This window comes from Xylocopa sonorina, chromosome 17, assembly GCF_050948175.1.
Source record: "Xylocopa sonorina isolate GNS202 chromosome 17, iyXylSono1_principal, whole genome shotgun sequence".
NCBI lineage: Eukaryota > Metazoa > Arthropoda > Insecta > Hymenoptera > Apidae > Xylocopa > Xylocopa sonorina.
Window position 1 is genome coordinate 3154030 of NC_135209.1, and position 18767 is coordinate 3172796.

Sequence of the window (18767 nt, forward strand, 5' to 3'; positions counted from 1 at the left end):
ACCGAACGAACGACGAATATACGCGTAAAACATTCGATCTGCCATTCAATCAGCCGCGTTCAACGTTTTACCATTATAATCATTTATGTCCAGGCCACACGAGTGCGATTGCTATCGCATTTAACGTAAACGGTCGTAAATTGTTGAATATCGTTTCCACGAACGATACGCGAAATAATCTCGTCACGAATGCCACTAAAAAATGGCTGGACCTTTCCTGTAAACGAGTCGCGTTTTGTTCTCCAGTTCGCGAGCGTGGTATCGCGATTCAGCTGGCGAACAATGGACCTGGTTGGGTGCCCTTCTGCAACTCCGCAGAGCCACCCTTGGCTTTGTCCAAGCGAAGAATCGAAACACTTTTTTTGTCCCCGTTGACAATGTCGGTCGGATGCGTTTTGTGTTTTAAACTCGCTTCGAAACTCGTCAGAGGAATTAAGAAATTAATTTACGCACGCATCGTTGCTGTAGTCAAATTATTTTATACACATTTGTGGCATAATTGCTTTAAAATAAAATGAAAACGCACGAATTAAGAAGAAACATTAATAAAATTTGATTTCTTTTTGACTCTCGCGTGTTCGAGGTCTTTTTTTCTTTAATCGATAATTCTTCTCGCGTCGTCTGTAGTCTCAGAATTTCAAAGAAACATGATTAATTCCCGTGGCAGGCGTTCGAATCCACCCTCAGGGTTGGTAATATGCGAACGCAGCACGGTGGCCAAGGAAGACGGTCGTAACTGGTGAGAAATGGCTGCGAAATGGCCGCGATCCTCGCGTGAAAGACACGACGGATGGACGTAGGGGGTCGTAATAAATACGGGCAACGGTGAACGCGCGGTAAAAACGATCGCTGGTATCGTAAAGGCGACTTTTATGGTCGCCAATCGGCATCGAACCTTCGCCCAGGGAATTTCCGTCTGCTGGATGAGGGACGGTGTAATTTCCCTGCTCCCACGACGTTCGAATTAGAGCAAAAAGATCAGAGAACGAAGAAGAAAGTTATTTTTCAGCAGAAACTATCAATTAATTACTTGCGAATAAAATATTTCTTATATTAATGTTCATATTAGAACGTCAAGCTTGCATCAAGGGGTTGAAAAAGTACCTAGAAAGCTTATAATTATAAATATGAAAAATATAATTCTGATAGAATCTTCATTGCAAGAATAAAAAATTGAAGAAGAACCTTTGTTACTTTCCAGAAATTAATAAGAACTTAGAAACCATTTTATACCTCCAATTTAATGACAAAATTTCAAACCAGCCCCATTGTAATGTAAATTGCAGTCTTACTAATTAATCAAATAATTCTAAAAAAAAAACCTAGAAGCTTATAATTATAAATATACAATTCTGATAGAACCTTCGTTGAAAGAATAAAAAATTGAAGAAGAACCTTTATTACTTTCCAAAAATTAATATGAACTTAGAAACCATTTTATACCCCTAATTTAATGACATAATTCCAAACCAGCGCTATTATGACGTAAATTATGATCTCTCTAATTAATCGAATAACTCTTCTCGCAAATCGACGCATCTCTCAACCCCTTCACCCCCAACATTGCACTTGAACCCTCGTCGTTTTCTCGAAGCCCACAGAAGCGTCCTCCGCGCTCGTTATTTCCGAGTAAATAACAGGAACAACGGGAACGCGATCTTTAAACAGCTGAGAAACTCTCAGCTCGTTGGTAAAAATTACTGGAAAAGCGATTCGGGTCATTGGAGTGCCGTTTTCCTCGTACGAGGCGTGGCTCGAGGTTCACGGAATGGAACAGGGTTGCCATCGACACGCGATATCTCGACGATGGAAGGAGAAAGGAAACGTTCGATCAGTCGAACGAATTTTGCCAAAGAAGAGGAGGAGGTTCGAGGAGGGTCGATGAGTAACTCTAAACCAGCGAACAAACTTCTGCGGCCCTCGTCCACCTCTGAAAGGGTGCGAAACTTAATAGTGGAAGGTCCTTCGTGTTTAATTGAGATCCTTTGGAATGGTTTAATCGCGACTTTTGTTAAAAAATCAGAAGAAACTGATAAGAATTTACCATTAAAATCGAGTTTACATTTTGTCAGCGGTTTGAGTGTGAAAAAAATAGAATTAAAATTGTTTATTGGATTGTATGATGCCAGTAATTAGTATCTGGAGAAGCATAATGTTCTTATCTTGTCGAACAAAAATTTTTTCTCTTCTACTATTTTAAACAATCTTTTTCTCTCTGCAAATATTATTCTTTTTCTTAATTAAAATTCATCACTCTTTTCTAAATCTTCGTCAATCCTTTCTAACCCCTATTAGTCGCCTCTTACGACAAGCAGGGGATACTGTGGGTGTATTCTGATCCCCACCACACAGGGATATTAAAATGGATGAATTAAATTGTATAGTAATTAGAAAATGAGAAAAAATAGAGATGTAGAGACAAGTAGTAGAAAAAATCGCTTTCTATGAACCATCTGTGTTGACTTCCTCTTAGAGACTCTCTCTATGTGTTCGTGGAACTTCTACAACTGGCATAAAATAATTACTCAACGATCAATGATCATATTTTGATGTCAAATAAAAAATAAGTCGTCTATTAAAGAAGAAGAACTAAGAATAAGAGAAGAGAGCACTGTAAACCTGGTTATTTTAACTAAACGCGACAGTTTATAGTGAAACAGAGCTTCATCGATGAAATCGAGACGAGAAGTTATGCAGGCACGCTCGATCGATCGAAGTTGTGTAATTTCGCGTGGGCGTTAAAATTTTCTGCACCTGTTGATCTACGAAAGCAACGACGGATTAAAGCGATCAGTTGCTCCATCAGAGAGTGTTTCAATCTCGAAACAGGCTGCGACCACGAGAAACGAGTGTCTTTGCGTTGTCGTCTGACTTGGCGTCGACTCGACTACGTTCGCCACACGTTCTCCATTGGGTTTCCGCTCGAAACGCGATTGCATCGCGTTGTTCAACGCCTCGAAGAGAAACGGAAACGTACGAATCGAATTTAATCGCGTTATTAGCGGACATTTGACGCTGCGTCCTTTGAAATCAGAATAATTATTCTGTCACAGGGTAGATCGCGTATTGTTTCGTAATATCGCGAATAAATTAGGGGAGAGCGTGGAATCGTTCAGAAAAATTTGTATCGAGCGATACACGTGACACGTGGTGGAACAATTACTATTTATTTCGCGGAAACAACCCCTTTGTCGGCTGATTCAGTCGAAGAAGCGGGTCACAGGGTAGAATTAGATTAGCGCTGCTAATTGAACGCACGGTACCATCTCTAATTAACTACGAAATTAATACCACCTCGATACACCAGCCGCTTAGTTCTTCGATAATTGGGGGTAAGACTTGTTTGCGATACAAATCGTGCGTGGAACATCTGCGCGCCATGTTTCATCGAGCGTTACGACAATATTAATTAACAATCACATAAAATTCCATCTTATACATTTTTAGAAAATCATATATCATTAAAAATACAATTCTAGTAAAAGCTACAACTCTACATCTTTTCTATATATTTTTTAAAAAATTCGAATATATATAAATACATTAATAAAACTTCGAATCCTCTTGAAACTACATTCTCCAACTGATATCGCCAATCGTACAACTACACTTGAAGAATCGATACGTATGTTACCATAAAAAACACCAACACACACAGAAAACTTCGCTCGAAGTCTTCTGATGGCGAACCAAAAGAGTAAAAGTGCTTTTCTCGTGTTGAGAATAATAATTTCCTTTCTACACGATTATATCGCACGTGCACATCAAAATTTCTAGGTCAATTCACTGGTCTCCTGAAGATTAATTATAAAATCGTTTTATATTGTCTTTGCTATTATCGATAAAATTCTTTGTCAATTGTTATTCAAGGATTATACAAATCAAGTGAATTGAAACAACTTTACGACGATGTTAATAAAATAAAATTCAAAATTTCTTGCAACAAAAGCACGAACTTGCGATGTTATAAAACGTTGCGAACCACTCAGGATCACTTCTGAATCCTGCGAGAGGTCAAATGACGAAACAACTCTATAACCACTTATTAATTTACTCGATGAAGAAGCACGTTGACAAAACATCGCGAGAGGGTGAGAAACACTGCAAAAGCTTATGGTAGTAATCATCCGACCTTTTTCCATCCCGTCGAGTCAGCTGGAAGAAGTCAAGAGCGTAGAAACGTTTCCTGGAACTGAAGAGGGTGTCGCTTGAACAGAAACGAGAGCGACAAACGGAAGTGCGCGCACGTGTGTCACAGAGAAACTGACTCACCACGATGATGGATTACTTAATTCTGTTCAAACATGTATCATTTCGATCCATCAACTGTAGACAAAGAACCAGAAAACTCGTCGATTATTACTAACATTGTTCCATTACTTCAACAGCCACAAGTCTGTTATTATTGCTTAACTGACAGATAAAAAGGTGGTCTAAATAAAGAGGATAACTCGAGCAATGGCTTTTCGAGGGAGAAAAAGTTCACTCGAAGTTGTAAATATAGAACATGTGTCTGTTCCTCCACCCCTCTTCCGCCCTTACTATTCATTCATTCATAACGCGTCATCGTGCAAGTTCAAAGACGTTGGACGAGCAAACAAATACCATGCCAGCAAAAGTCCTTCCATAGATCAAACAAAGCTTCACAGTTTTTTCGAAATCTGCTCGCACACTCCAGCAATCACCCCAAACACAAGCGTTCTGCGTAAGAAAGAAAATGGTTTCAGTAAAATCGATGTTTACTCTCGCGAAATATATATATTTTTTTTTTTTGAAAAAATGGAAGGAGAGATAAGAGCGATGGGTCGATGAAAAATCCGAATCGAGTGTATTTGAACCATTGGCCTCTATTGATCGCCGATGTCAACGCACACCGACGCACAGCTCGATGTACGCGAGATGGGTGCGTTTCGTTCGACAAAGCACGCAGTTTTAGTCGAGACGCTTCGATTTCGTTCTCCAATGATCGTCGCGGAGGTTCGTGGATAATTAATAATGGAAAAATTGCTTGGTTACTTACAGGATTGAGCTGCGTCTCGCTTCGACGATCGCGATCGTTTGTTTTCCAGAAATCCGGCAGGTGAGCCTTCGTGGAGACTTGCACGGGGTGTCGGCGCTGTTAGACCGCCATGTTGGATGTCGAGCGCCCTCTGCCACACGTTCAAGAAACCTCGATCCCTTCCCTTGGATAAAGCTCGCCCCTTCCCAGTTTTCACTCTTCCTCGCCTATTTTTCTTTTTCTTCAACGCGCGACCAAGTTCACTCGCACGACTTCCGTTTTTCTTTTGGCCAGAGGCGAGTCTGTTCCTGTAATTCGAATGATTTAGAATGTAGCTTCTCAAGTGGACCAAAATGTCACGGACAGCTTTTTCGTAAGTGGTTGACATTAAATTTTGTTTTTTCCTTGGGACTTAAGAGTCGATGCCAAAAGAACTTTTGAGATACGAGCTTTCGATGTGAGTTTCAAGGACATTCGAAGGACCTCGCGGTCGATATTCGTGGCTACTGGTTGCTGGTTCGAAGAGTTTGAAACGCGCAATCTTTTTTTTCCGATTCCAACAGGAATTTCAATTTGTTGAAAATATTTCGCGAAAAATTTGATTCGTTAGTGGAAATGAAAGACCAAGCCTGCGTCGCTATGGAAAAACTTGTCAGTCATCCCGCAATTTGTCCTTCGAAATAGACGCGATTTCCAATAAAGCAATTGGCTTTGAAAAATGGACGACGGTGGACAACGATTTATGTCTAATTTCCACTCTTCAAAGTTTATGTTCTTTTTAATCCTTTTCTGTTTCGTCGTTTATCAAAATTTTCTTATTGGCTCGTACCCTTCATCGTTTTTCTGTGTCCCACGATTTCGTATATTTCAATTAGAATTCGTTGTGCAAAGGCGTTTGTTATAGGTCTGACCATTTATTGATTCGTACTACTTGCGACATAAATAATTATTGCGAAATAATTATTTTTTTTACGAAACCTAGCATTATATTTATCTTCAGTGTTCTCACAACTTCGTAGTTTTCAATTAGAATTCATTTTGCAAAGGCGGTCATATAGGGTTGACCATTTATTGACTCGTACTACTTGCGACAGATTAAGATCACCGTTTACGCGATTCTAATCGCTTAAAACGATTGTTTCTTTGGAAAACTAAGCTTACTTCTAGCTCTAGAAGCTTCTGAACAGCAATTTTTACTGTACACATCACGCAAATGTATAAAAAATGGTAAAAGAGTTAATTATGCGCGTTTGCCTCGCAATTTCGTGCGTTTATCAAAGGTGGCCTCACCTTTACCTTTTTATCTTTGTTACTTTCGTTCAGAGCACTCCTTTGGTCGCGAACGGGGACTCGAAGACCCACGCGGATCGATGAATGCGCGTTTTTTTTAATTAAGAAGCACGGTTTAATCAAAAGAAATCTCCTGGGTTGCTTGTTCGTAGAGTAAATTAATAACTGGTTACAGACTTGTTTCGTCACTTGACCTCTCTCAGGATTCATAAATGATCCTGAATGGCTCGCAACATTTTATAACATCGCAAGTTCATAATTTTGTCGCAAGAAATGGTGAATTTCATTTTATTAACGCTGTCCTAAGTTTATTTCAATTCACTTGATTTTACCAACAATAATAAAAACAATATAAAACGATTTAATAATTAATCTTCTGAAGACCAGTGAATTGTACCAGAAATTTTGGTGTGTACTTGCGATACGATCGTGTAAGAAGGAAATTATTGTTCTCAACGTATCTGCTTGCAAGACCTCTCGTTATAATATAATTACTAAAATCGAAACCATGGCAAGAGAAAAGATAATCACAAAACTAAAAACATCATTTCGTGTCCAACTTAAGCAATATTCTAAATTCGTTTCAATTCACTTGATTCACACAATCTTTGACTAACAACTACAAAAACAATACATAATCGATAACAAGCACCAAATATACCAATTTTACCAATAATAACAAAAACAATTTAACAACTCATCTTCAAGAGACCAGTCAAGAGCGTGCAATTACGTCCATGGACGACTAAAAACGAAAGGGTGAGAAGAAGCGAATCTATCGAGTGATCGAACGCTCGTGGACCTCATCGACGACCATTCTCCTCGACGCTGAACGTTTTTCCGCCATCGTGGCGAATTTCGTTTCGCATACTGGAAGACGAAGAAGAGCTGAGTGAGAGAGAGAGAGAGAGTGAGAAAGAGAGAGAGAGAGAGAGAGAGAGAGAGACCAGCTCGCGATCGAGTGCACTCTTCCAAGCTACTTATAATTAATACGATCCCATCGATCTCGACTCTCTCGTATCTCGAACGATCCCGCGAGCCAGCCGTCCTCCGCTGTTTCGCGTGGTCCGCGGATTTTCCCAGGCGCGCAAAAAGGTCAATGGGCCGACACGTTCGAGGGGCCGCGAATGTAGGACAGAGCTGGAGGGTGGCGCGACGCGGGCGTCGAACGCTGCCACCCCCCCGCGCCTAATTCATACATTAATTCCGAGGGTAATCGAGCTGGTGGCTCGCGAAACTCGGCTAGTCGAGGACCTCGAACATCTTCCTTTCGAGCTCACAATAATTCCATCGAAATTCTATCAGCGATTCTTAAGATAAAAATCGCTAATGGCACCCTCTGTTAGTTATAGAACGCAATTAAATAAAATAGAGGATTCATAGTGTCAACTCTAATCATCGAAGCCAATTCATTAATAGTCTACGCAAAATAATTCCATCGAAATTCCATTCGACCAACAATTCTTAAGATACAAAATCGTTAATGGCACCCTCTGTTAGTTATTGAACGTGAGTGAGTAAAATAGAGGGTTTATAGTGTCAGTTATAATCATCAAAGCCAATTCATTAATAGTCTACGTAAAATAATTCCATCGAAATTCCATTCGACCAACAATTCTTAAGATACAAAATTGTTAATGGCACCCTCTGCTAGTTACAGAATGCGACTAAATAAAAAACAGCGCTCATAGCGTCACCTCTAATCATCTAAGTCAATCCATCAACCACCTACTCAAATCATACAGACGCATCGAGGTTTAAAAAAATTTTCTGTTTGTATTTCGAGGGTTGGAGAAGCTTCGAAGGGTACCAACAATTCTTAAGATACAAAATCGTTAATGACACCCTCTGCTAGTTACAGAATGCGACTAAATAAAAAACAGCGCCCATAGCGTCACCTCTAATCATCTAAGCCAATCTATCAACCATCAACTAAAATCTCAGACACGTGTTAGAGATTGAACAAATTTTCCGCTCGTATTTCGAGGGTTCGAGAAGCTTCGAAGGGGTTCGAAGCGTTCTAATCGAAGGAAGACTCACGGGGTCGCGAGCTACCTGTTCGAGGGTCGAGGCATTCAACGCGGACAAAGAAGCTGGAGCACCCTTTGCGTTCCTCCGTCGCCCTTTCGCCCCCCTGTGGCCTCGTCTAGGGGGCTCGAAAATATCATCTTGAAAGCCGATCGCGGCACTCGGATAGCCGACCAACCCTTTGGGGTGTTCTCTCATTAAAAATTCACGCGGCGCGCTTTAATCAATCGACTCGCCTAAGCGGTTCGAACCCCCTCTGTTCTCTGTTCTGAGAAGCCTGCCAGTCGTTCTTAAGCTTCTTCTGAGCTTTATTACCCTGGTTTACGAGGTCTTTGAGATTTCTTGGCTATGGACGAAGGCTGCGACGTGTTTCGATGCCTGGAGACGTTTATTTGACGCGATTCTGACGTTAGTTTTGTTTCTAACTACCATTTGGGGTTGATTTGCGTTACAATTGAGCTTAATTTAGCTTGAAATGTTTTTCTGGGCCTCTGAAATTTTTTTTAGATGAGTATGTGTATGCGTTTTGCTTCTTCGTTATTTAATCTTCAAACCTGATTGATGATCTTTTGAGATTTTGAGTAGTGAGAATTGAGATTGTAATCTGGAGTTTATTAATTCAGAATTAATTTGAAATTCATTTTTGTGTGTTATATCATGAGAACAGCTTTTTTTAATTTTGAAGTAGAATAGAAAGATTTTTTGAAATTTTGAATGGTGAGAGTTCAGATTGCAATCTGGAGTTTATTAATTCAGAATTAATTTAAATAGAGATTCATCTTTAATAAATTCGTTGATTTAAAAAATTTTTAATTTTGAAGTAGAATAAAGAAAATATTCTGGCAATTAGCATCGAAGGTTCCAGAAAATTGAGGCTCTGATAGATGTCACGATATTTTGGAACTGGTAATCCTGGCTCTCTTATTAAAGACCAGCTGGGCGACTCTGGAAACGCGCGCAGCTTCCGGTACCTTACGATTTTCCAGCCAATCAGAGGTGTGTACCCTCTTCAATTCGCCTAATGAAATTAGAGGATCCACTCAGGTTCGATTGCTCGTCACATTTTCAGCTAACAAACTTTTGTTCGATCCCAGAGTTTCGCGATGACATCGCTGTCGAGGATGGCAACACGTAACTCTCGTTGACGCTAACGAAACGACAGCTTTCGTACGCGATCGATCCTCCAAGCGCTGGAATATTTCCTTCCTCGCTGCGATGCACTTTCACTGAGACGAGTCGCGCAATTTCTTGTAGAGAATTTGTAGCAGATAATATTAAAATAAAATTATTATTAATTATTAGATTTATAGTGCGAACATCTGGTTCATGAAATTTTATTTAAAAGGCAAATTTGGTTTTATGGAAATTGATTGTAGAGAAGGTTATTGCATTATTTATTTTTAAATTAATTTCAGAGAAACTATTTTAAGTCTGCGTGGAGTAATAAGTTCTACGAAATAACGAAGTCGCATTCTAGCGAAACGGAGCCATAACTGGCACAGATGTTCCCATAATCGCGATCATGTTCACAGAAAGCCACATCCTGGCATTAATGCGAACTACACGAGTCCAGCTCGCAGGTTTCATTGCGATAGAATCGCAGTCTGTGTTATTGATTTCCGTACGCGTTGCTTTATCTATCTTTCGTTCGTAAATAGATCGATGGTTCGCGTGAAAAACCATTGTTAACCATTGTTAAGTTCGTTTCATAATATAATTGATCGATCGTGAGAACTTTTCAGCTCTCAGAATCACTTGAAAAACATCCTGCAACGTCCACGCTTGATCCTTTTTACCCGCCCTCCAGGAATTATTTTGCTGCCTCGATACTTCCGCTTTTGTTGCGACCTTCCTCTTCATTTATTACACGTATTGTGCGACGCAACTCGCGCTACACTTTTACACCAAACTTCATTCTGTGCCGTCGCTCACCCTCTTCAAGCGTTCGTCCCTCTTTAAATAAACTGCTCGCTACATTTTTCAATTTCATTCATCTTTACACCCACACAAACACACACCTGAGCTCGTGCTTCGCGTCGAGATTATTTTATCGTCGCGTTGGTTCGTTCATTTTCTGTAGGGAACAATCGTTCTCCTACCAGTCCTATATATCGCTTTATCTTCTTCGAGGAATTATTATTCTGTACCTTTTTTCATTGATCTGATATTTCTTTTGATTCGATTGTTTGTAATGTGTAATTTGATACACTGGTATAAAAAGGAAGTGTTCTTTTCTTTGAATTTTCTATGGTTTTTTATTATATTTATTCTTGCTTCAAAATGAGATCGAACTATTCCTTTGATCAACTATTTAACTAATAAATTCAATTCTATTTAAATAAAGTGATTCTAAAATATATTCTGAATGGAAATATCTTTCTCTCTAAATTTTCCATCAATTTGTTCACTAAATCAATTCTTGCTTCAAAAATAAAATGAAACAATTTCTTGGATCCACTATTGGCCCATTACATTCATATCTACTTAAATAAAATAATTTCGAAATATATTCTTTAAAAGAAATACCTTTCTCCAAGTCTTCTACAAAAATCTTCACAAATTCTCTCTTACTTCAAAAATAAACTTAAACAATCCCATCGATCCACTACTCATCTTCTAAATCCATTTCGACCTCACCAAAACGACTTCGACAAACAGCAGAAAGCCAACATAACCCACGAAGCTCCCATTGAAAGAATCCACTACACATAATTCCAAACACACAAATCCCAACAAAACTACCTCTCCAAAAAAAAATTCCTTTACCCCTCGATTCGCCATATTCATTTCTAAAAACGACGAGAAACCTACAAACAGCAGAAAGCGAACGTAACCCAAGCTACTCGAAAAAATCCACCTCACATAATTCCAAACACACAAATCTCAACAAAACTTCCCTAAAAAAATGAAAGAAATTCCATTACCCCTCGATTCGCCATATTCATTTCTAAAAACGACGAGAAACCTACAAACAGCAAAAAGCGAACGTAACCCAAGCTACTCGAAAAAATCCACCTCGCATAATTCCAAACACACAAATCTTAACAAAACTTTCTAAAAAAAAAAAAAATTTCATTACTCCTCGATTCGACATATTCATTTCAGAAAACAACAAGAAACCCTCGATTAATCACAGACGCTTGGCCAGCGTCGCTGCACGCGCCTAGTTTCACCCAAGCGGGGCACCCAAGAGGGGCACCCAAGAGGGGCACCCAAGCGGAGCACCCAAGAGAGGGGCACCCAAGCGGAGCACCCAAAATTACCCTTCGATTCGACGTATTCATTTCAGAAAACAACAAGAAACCCTCGATTAATCACAGACGCTTGGCCAGCGTCCTCGCGACTCGTCCATCGTCGTTGCACGCGCCTCGTCCCACCCAAACGAGGCACCCTCGCCTCCTTCGCCCGTCGACCCGGTGCATCGCCACCTCCACCAGGGTTGAACGAGACCGCGCCGGCTCGAAAATCCTCGGTCGAGTCAAGCCTCCGACACGGTTCAGTCGAGTTCAGTCGCGCCACTCGTTCGTGGTGGTTCACGCGCATCGTCGCAGCCTCGCTACGCTCTCTTTCTACGCTCGTTTCGTCGTCTACGAGGGAGGAATCCTTGTCAACAGAGACAGAGGGAGGCGTGGGACAGGTGGTGTCGCGGTTGCTCGATGTCACCGCTCGGAGCGGCCTGCCACGATCGCAAGGTAGATCCTTATAGATCGTAAGCTTGTTTTCGAGGGCCGCGTGATCTCTCGTGCCAGTGCGACGTGTGCTCGCTGACAATCATTCGTTAAATTAATCACCAATTCCATCTGTGGTTCTGTGATTGTGCTCATTGCAGTTAAATTCTGGCTAAATTCTTATTTTCCTGAGACTGTTAACAGAATTTAGGAAATTCGATCATATATCCTCTAAATAACTTAAAGTATCCATATTTTTTTTTCAGAGACGATTAAAATAATTTTTACGCTGTATATTATTGTATTCAATAGCTGATGCGTGGAGAGAGAGTTTGTGTTACGTTTTATGTGTATTGCGATGGAAATTGTTGTAAAATCTTCTTTTTGGGAATTTTTTTAGTAAGAGGATCGATCAGAGATCGTTTAGACGGAATTAATTCGATCAGACTGCAATGGAGTCCATTTCTGACTTCCACGAATGAACAGCGCTATGGTTCTTCTGGTGGTATTGATTAAAAATCGCTCGCACGAGGTGAAGTGGACGGCTGGATCGATAATTGATGTGGAAAGCCGCGTGGATTGGTCCTCACTGTGAGCTGGTCGATAGTATCGATCGAGAAACTGCTCGTCGATGCCGCGAGATATTTGTTTTGCCCAATTTCGACGAGCAGACGCGCGCTCGATAATGGGCGCCACGAAAGAGATTGAAATTCGTGTTCGATGGTTAATTGTTCGCGTGTTCAATCCATTCTGAGGTTCGTTTACGTGTTACTCGTCGATTACGTGCGTCTTTCAACTAACAAAATTTAATAGCTTCTCATATGTTCAACTAACAAAATTTAATAGTTGGCTATGTCATTTAATGGAGAAGCTGTTTGACGTAATAATCCGTCGCTTAATTGTTGTATTAGGTATTTTTATATTGTCTATTTCTGTATTGTTAATCATAGAAAAAATTTATAGAAATGTTTTGCAATGGTGGTTAGTTAAGTGATAATATTTTCATTAATAATTGTTCAGTGTTGGTCCAAGTCTTTATCAAGAAATTCGACGTATCCATTTTGTACTTTTCTTCTATCTAATTCTATATTATTAATCATAGAAATAACCAATAACAAAATTCATAGAAATATTTTACAATGGTGGCTAGTTAAGTGATATCTTCATTAATAATCGAGCAGAGTTGGTCCAAGTCTTCATCAAGAAACTCGACGTATCCATTTTGTATATTTCTTCTCTTTACTTCTATATTATTAATCATAGAAACAACCAATAAAAAAATTTATAGAAACATTTTACACTGGCACAGAGCTGCTCTAAGTCTTCATTGAAAACACGACTCGCGAATAAATCCCTTCAACAGAGACGAAAGCATATACAATTTCGAGTTCTGAATTCGCATCTGGCCTCGTCTCGCCAGCAAACTTTTCTTCTATCTGCTTTTATATTATTAATCATAAAAACAAGTAATAAAAAAATTCACATAAACATTTTGCAATAGCGCAGAGCTGCTCCAAGTCTTCGTCAAAGGCGCGACTCGCGAATAAATCTCTTCAACACGAAAGACGAAATCTCTTCGACGCGTTCAGAGACGAAAGCATTCGCAATTTCGAATTCTGAATTCGCATCTGGCCTCGTCTCGCCAGCGAACGCTATGGGGACGAACGTGTGCGCGCCACGGTGTTCCCGCCATTTTGGGCGCGGATATTAATTAATCCTCGAGGGCCAAGCGACGGGGCTTGAATTTGTATGCCGCGACTCGCAGCGCGCGATGAATGCGCGGAGCGTGCAGCCCCGCTTATCAAAGCGGAAGAAACTTTTTTTCCTACGGCCCAGACGTCGCGTTTCCTGCTTTTGAAGCCTCCACTTCGTTTGTGCTCCGCGTCGCTCGCCAGTGTCTCTAACGAAACCCGGTAATTGAAAGCGTTCGCGAGTGCTTCGATCGTTGTTCAACGCCAGAGCCGTCGGTTTTCTCGTGTAAATCGGGTCGCAGGATTTATTCAGAGAAACTTGGTACAATTTGTGGTACAAACAAGTGAAAACGTTAAATTTATTCACGCGAGCATCCCCGACGTTAGTTTCTTAATCAGGCATAGAATTAAGCTTGAAATGTTTAAATAAAAAGTTTTACTCTGAAAAAGAAAAATTTACTGATTCGCGTAAGTGTTCGAGATAATTAAAAATAGTGGCTCATATCAAATTTAATTGAAGAGTTATTCGTGCGAGTATCTCTAACGTTAGTCTATCAACACTTTGTCGCACATTTTTCACTTTACGATCGCCCTCAGAAACGTGAGTTGTGTGTTTGGAAGCGAATATGATCACATTTGGCCACAGTTATTTCCAAAAAACCGTCATTTGCTCGGCACGTCATTTTTCTGTTCCAGAAGCAAATGACGGCTATAACCGTCGTGACGACTATACGGCATTTGCTTCACTAATTCATGTGAAAAATACAGAATAAATGGTTCGTCTTCACAGAATCATCTTTCGACCGCGTGAACTGAAATCGACTAAACTTTTGTACGACTGTTATAGCAGTCATTTGTCTCTGAATACTCAAATGTTTCAAAGCGAAAAAAAACAACTAATATACTGTCTGGCATGCCACCACTTTTTTTCTAGATGTATTACTGAATAATTTAACAAGTGTACGCGTTAGTACACTTCGTACTAACGCTGTTCTTTTTTTATTGATTAAAATATGCACGACGGCTATGACCGTCATTTGCGTATAAACCGCCAAGGATCGGACGGCTATAGACGTCATTTGCGTTTAAGAGTTAATCAAGCATAGAATTAAGCTTGAAATGTTTAAGTAAAGAGTCATTCGTTCGTGTAAGTGTTCGAGATAGATAGTGGCTGGTTCGAAGCGTCAGACACGGGGCGTGGTTCAGTCACACGGATTAATTCGCGGTAGTGATTAGGAAAGTTCTGGTAGCGGAGGAGTTCAATCGCTACTTCGAGGAGCGTGGCTAAAAAAGCCAAGTGGCAATCGAACGGACGGGGAACCGCGGCTGGAAACCGATATCGTAATTAATCACGTCTGTTGATGCTGGTTCGAGACGAGTACAGTGCCGTGCAAAAGTCTTCGACCGTCTGCTACCCCAATTTTATATGTTTTCATCCTTGTTTTTAGGTAAATCGTTGACAAAGTTCTTGTGGATGCGTTGATTATCATATTATTTTTTTTGCAGCACAGTTTGAGAATAATTGAATGCTTTGATAAATTCATTTGGATCATTTGTTGGTATTCTATCTTCTATAAAATTTATTGTTGTTTAGAATGACGTAAACTAATTTAAAAATTGATACTTTATTAATCTGAAAATGAAGAAAATTATGGAACGAGAACAGAGTCAATTTCAGAATATTTAAATCAGTAATTTGCTCGGTTCAGAATTATTAGTAAGCTCTGAGAAGCAATTGAACACTTACCAATAGCCAACACGACCATATTAATACTTAAATATCAATTTTCTCTAACATGGAACCTTTAATTACTTTTCTATCTGCAATATTTTCAATTACCATCGTAAAATCGGTAATAAAGACGATCGAAGACTTTCGAAGAGTGTTTTGGGTTAAGTTTGCCCAATATTAATACTGAAATATCAATTTTCTTTGATATGGTACCTTTAATTATTTTTCTATTTGCAATATTTTCAATTAGCATCGTAAAATCGGTAATACAGACAATCGAAAACTTTCAAAGAGTGTTGTGGGTTAAGTTTGCCCAATATTAATACTGAAATATCAATTTTCTTTGATATGGTACCTTTAATTATTTTTCTATTTGCAATATTTTCAATTAGCATCGTAAAATCGGTAATACAGACGATCGAAGACTTTCAACGAGTGTTGTGGATTAGGTTATCCCAATATTAATACTGAAATATCAATTTTCTATAATATAATGTCTTCAGTTACTTTTCTATCCACGACATTCTCAACCATCCCCATAAAATCACAAGACTTCCGTAGAATAGCGCAGGTTGAACGACCAAGAGATGAAAGGGTTGGCGATGATTGGTGAAAGAGAGCAATTTCTATCATCGCTCGTCTGCGAGCTGTTTCATTTCGTTTCATCGACGCGTCGTCCCTCGCACAAGTTAGTTAGGCTCTCGATTTTGACGTGGCGGGTTTTTATCGCGAAAAATACCAATTTCAACCGGAAGTCCGCGACGAGGAAGACTTCAAACGGTCAATCGAAGGCTTCTCCATCGATTACAAAACCTTCTCGTAGGTTATTATTTTCTATTTTCGCTCTGTTTCACGATTCTCGCGTTCAAATCGACTGTGGTTCACTTCAAGTTCCGTTCTCCACGGAAACCAACATGGCGCGCGTTCTATGAACCATTCTACATCCCTTTAACTCACTTCTACTATTAAAAAAAAATATATTCTAATAAATAATACAGAAAAAGTATTCCAAAAATTATCTAATTACTTTTTACAACAATATACTTTTCTCTTAGCCTGAATTAACTTGAAAGGAAGTTAATTAAGCATAAGCTGATAAAATCGCAGATGATTAAGTAGAACAAAATTAAAGCGACCAAGCTACTTCAGCACGCGATCCTCCAATTGCGGCGCGATTCTCGCGATGCACGGCCACTATTCATGAAAAGAACTCGTAAAACGAAACGGAAGTTCGAAGAGGTAATCTCGCGAGCGGCATAGTTAATGCCTCGAGACTTCAGATATTCGATTCGCCGCGGCCAACGACCTGGAAACTTGCGGAGGTCCCCACGAATCGCGGGATGCACGGAATATTTCCGCGACGTGGCTTGTCTCCCGGTTTAATTTCGCCTCCGCTGGGAATTCGGTTTTATTCCGCGACGGAAGTTCGTCCTCGTTCGATCGATTACCAGTGCTAATGAAAAGAATCGCGTCTCCCAATTGTGCGCGCGATTTACTCTGTTCTTCTCGTCTGAGATGGTCTAATTCGAGATTTAGGCGGTGGTTGTTCGAAGAACCTGATCGTGGACGATGGACAGAGTTATCTTGTGATGTATGTGACTTCCGTTTTGGTTGTGGGCCTCGTATGTGGACCAGAAGTCGATTTTAAGTCTTCGATTGGTCTTCGTCAAGTGTGACAAGACATTGGTAAATAAAAAAAGAAATATAAGTTAATTAAAGATATAAGATAAATATAAATATAATTAAATATAAGTTAAAATATTCTGAGATGTGTTAAATAAAATTCTTTAGTTAAGAAACTGTCTTTTGAAGGAAATTTTCAATAGCAAGGGGTTGTTAGAGAGAAAATTGAGAAATAACGCAAATGCAAAGGGTTAAATCTTTCCAAATTTCGAAGCGAGCTTTAAAACTCTAATTTTTGTACTTAGAAAAATTAAATTAGTAAAAAAGAAGGTGAAGAATAATCAATAGTTCTCAGGAATAGCTAGCTATAACTTTCATACCACAAAATTGGTTTTGCAGATTAGAATGGTGACTTTTTTCACAATGTGACAATTATAATTAATTTAAACGATTAGAAGACTGTCCCTGCACGCGTTTTCAATATCCTGACTTGTTATTAATTTACCATCGCCTTGACGCTACACGAGAGACTCGAAAATGTAATGGCGACGACGACACGACGCGAGAAAATTAAAACTGACGACTACACAAAGACCAAATGGGAATTAATGCATTCTGTCGGTGGAAACGAAGCTTAATAGCCAGGTTACATCCCTGCCTCCGTGTTCGTCGCTATATGTTACAAGGAACCTTTGCACTACGATCGATCCTTCGAAATTTCACCTCTGAAATGAGGGTGCACCCTCTGCACCCTCCATTCGCGCGGCAGAATTTAATCAAAATTGTTTTGCTTGATGGAAAATAAATACCGCTAGTATCAACAGTTTCGAGTAAACTAACGATACGCTGGTTGAAAATTAAGATAACTAGGGACATTTCATACAGAGATTAGAATTAAAAGAAACAAGTACGAACAATAGGAATTCGAATGGAATTAAGGGTTGAAAAGGAGCAAGATGTATTGTAAATTGCAAAAAATATAGAATCAACCAAATAGAGTGTCACAGAGAGTGTAAATTAGACAATCAGTGAGCACATTCGGTATTAAACACTCAAACACTGAAAACCACCCCTTGCGCCTTAATTGAGGTACCTGCAAGAGGACAAATTGATTAAAATAAAAATTAAACATAATAAATAAGATAAAATTGAAACGTACGAAGTGAAAAAGGGGATAAGAGCTCAGTAAAGAATTTCTATGGCGAATCTCGAATTAAAATTAAAGGAAATAAGTACAACGACGATGAGGAACGTGTACCAATAGGAATTCGAATGGAATTAAGGGTTGAAAAGAAGCAGGATGCGTCATAAATTAGAAAAAAAATATTAAGTATCAGTCAAATAGAGTGTTATACAGAGTGTAAACAATACAACCAACGATCACACTCTGCGCTAAACACTCAAACACTGAAAACCACCCCTTGCACCCTAATTGAGGTACCTGCAAGGGTACGCATTGACTCAAAATCGAAACGTACGAAGTGAAAAAGAGGACAAGAAAGCAGTAAAGAATTTCGATGATGAAACGAGGACCACAAAAACGTGTAACACGTGGAAGCAACCCCTCCTATCGAGGGGATGAGAATCGCTGGTGGCTCCCGATCTCTATCGAGCCGCCCCTCTCGATTCTTGACGATTTCACCGCGACTCGACAGCCGCACGAGACGGCCTGGAATTTAATTATCAGATTCGCCGGAAGTTACGGCACAGAAAGTTAGACCGCGCTGGCCTAGTTC

The 18767-nt window shown here is 39.7% G+C and overlaps 2 protein-coding genes across 3 annotated transcripts in view; one reads left to right on the forward strand and one right to left on the reverse strand.

Annotated features, from left to right (window-relative positions):
* The window catches only part of LOC143431343 (uncharacterized), a 36504-nt gene that overhangs the window by 9585 nt on the left and 8152 nt on the right, over nt 1-18767 (reverse strand). The window contains exon 1 of one of the 2 annotated variants that reach the window (XM_076908010.1): nt 5021-5109. The exons of the other annotated variant lie outside the window; for it this stretch is intronic. The gene's annotated coding sequence lies outside the window, so the exon portion shown is untranslated. Of the gene's footprint in view, nt 1-5020; nt 5110-18767 lie in introns of those variants that run through there. 2 annotated transcript variants of the gene reach the window in all.
* LOC143431339 (uncharacterized) overlaps nt 11952-18767 on the forward strand; it is a 44400-nt gene continuing 37584 nt past the window's right edge. Inside the window, exon 1 of the mRNA XM_076908003.1 lies at nt 11952-12009. The gene's annotated coding sequence lies outside the window, so the exon portion shown is untranslated. The remainder of the gene's footprint in view (nt 12010-18767) is intronic.